Below are 2,496 nucleotides of genomic sequence, written 5' to 3' on the forward strand. Positions count from 1 at the left end.
CTGGCCTGTACCGTGAACAGGTGAGGCAGGCAGGACTTGCCGCATGGTACAAACTGGATGATGTGCCTACTGAGTCCCCCATAGCAGGAGTGAAACAAAAACCTTGTGAGCCTCAAGCTGAGTTTCTAGACTGAGTCCAACAGAGCATTCACCGGAAGCTGCCAGCAGGGAACTTCTGAGATCAGTTCATAAAGCTGCTGGTCTGGGAAGGAATGAATGAAGATCATCGCATGGCCTGCACGGGATTGAGAGAGAGTTCCTTGAGCAGATGGGTGGTGGCCTCGCAGGATGTGGGAACACAACCGCAACAGTCCCAATCATTAGCTTTAGCTTTACAGGCTCAGACATCTGCAATGACTGAGGCTATTACCCAGGTGCGAGAGCCCAGGGCCAAGGAACCCCAACACCATCAGAGAGAGGGATTTGTTTTAAATGCGGGAAGGAGGGGCACTTTAAGAGGGACTGTTTACAACAATCCCTGTCAAGGCGGCCCGGGGTGGGGGTGGAGGGGTTGCAAACCATCCCCTACACCCTGCCCCAGGGGCAGGGAGGGATATGATAGGAAAAGGATTGTCAATCCAAGTTTGTTTTACACCAGAATCCTTATTTGGGTGGAGCATCGGCCATTAACCAAACCTAAACTTGTAGCCCTATACCTTCTGGCAGAGGAACAGATAAACCTTGGGCACATAAGCCCTACTGTGAGACCTTGGAACACACCCATATTTGTTATTCAAAAAGCCTCTGAGGCTTGGCATATGCTCCAAGATCTATGTTAGGTAAATGAAAGGATGGAGCTAGTAGAAAAACCCCTAAGGGGCATGCCCTGGACTCCCACTATACCTTCAGAATATACCTTAGTTTTGATTGATATTAAAGATGTTTTTATATCCCCTACATCCAGATGACTACGAGAAGTTTTCTTTCTCCATCCCTTGTCTTAATTTTCGCAGCCTGCTCGGAGGTTTGAATGGATGGTGTTGCCACAGGGAATGGCCAATAGCCCGGCCTTTTGCCAATAATACTTGGCCACAATTTTAGTGCCTGTGCTGGGTTTAGATACCTCCATTGCTAATGCCTACATGGATGATATAATTCTGGGGCAACAAGACCTCGGACACCTGGAGGGTCTTCTGGCCCAGGTTCTTGCCATATTAAAAATGGGGGGCTTTACCATAGCCCTCAATAAAATTCAAAAGGTACTTCCTTTTAAAATGCTGGCTCATGCCACCCTACTTAAGCCTTTGCTGGATATTCCAGCCTTTCTAACCTTAACCCAAAGGGAAATCAATTGGATGTTGCCATGGGTTTCTGTCCCTAAAAATAGTCTTTTGCCCTTATTTGTCCTACTAAAAGACAGGATGCCCCAATAAGTTATTACAATTACAGAAAGCCATCAGGCAAAATTTTTGCAGTTAAATAGCTTTGTTTACCATTAATATTTTAAATTTCTCAAAAAGGGCAACTGAATCCAGATTTCACAAGCACTGGGGACAACTAAACTCTAAGCCCCAAGTAAAAGTCAGGTGAAATGACCCTCTGACACAACAATGGAGAGGACCTGACCCCCTAGTTACTATGGGCAGGGGATTTGGATGCGTTTTTTCCAATAGGGGAGACAGCGCTCATTTGGATACCTGCTAGGAACCTAAAGTTCTTACCCATTTACTCTATACAGGAGGATGTACAAAGATAAACTTACCAACAAGAAAAATGGCTATGGTGGCCAAGGCTTGTGTTTAAAAGAGGAAAGCCGGAAAGATAACCATTAACCATCCCCAAGGGCAACCAGCCCTTGAGAAGCTCTTGTGTTCTCTAACAATTGCAGATGGCGATATTCCAGCTTTGGCTGTCCTGACCCTCCCAGTCCTGGCAATGGCCTTACCGAATCTGCATCAACCTCAGGGGTGACTTGGGCAGTGATCAGCGCTGGCAATGCAGAAATCATCAGTAGCACCACAAGAGAAGCTGTCCCTTTGACCTGGTGGCCTGACTTTCATTTTGATCACCACCCTATGTCATTATGTATGGACCGTTTAATATTTCTGTAGGAGCTAATTATTTTAATGTTACCTGCTTTAATTGTCCTTTTACTAATTGCTTGTATAACAGCATTATTCAATCCATACTTATTGTTAAACAATCACCTTTTGTTATGCTTCCAGTTTAGATCTTTTTCAACCCCACAGGCAAATAGCTGGATTAAAACAAGCCCCACCTCTGGACTCTGAAGTGGCAAAGACTGCTATCCCATTCTTGACTAATCTTAAAGGACTTCTAATGACTTTGCTTGTCCTGGTAATGCTTTTGCTGATGGTTTTCCTATGCCTTCCTTGCATTACACGTGCACTGAAAAACTCTTATGAGCTTAGCCAGCCAGTTACATAAGATCAAGCTCCAAGAGAATGAATTTCCCTTGAGAAGAATCGCAGCCAGAGACGGGTAAGAAGGGGTGTCAGTCTGACCAACCAAAGACAGGGCCTTCAGCTTCGCCCT

The sequence above is a fragment of the Dipodomys spectabilis genome, unplaced genomic scaffold (genome assembly GCF_019054845.1).
Source record: "Dipodomys spectabilis isolate Male_0828 unplaced genomic scaffold, ASM1905484v1 ptg000415l, whole genome shotgun sequence".
Taxonomy (NCBI): Eukaryota; Metazoa; Chordata; class Mammalia; order Rodentia; family Heteromyidae; genus Dipodomys; species Dipodomys spectabilis.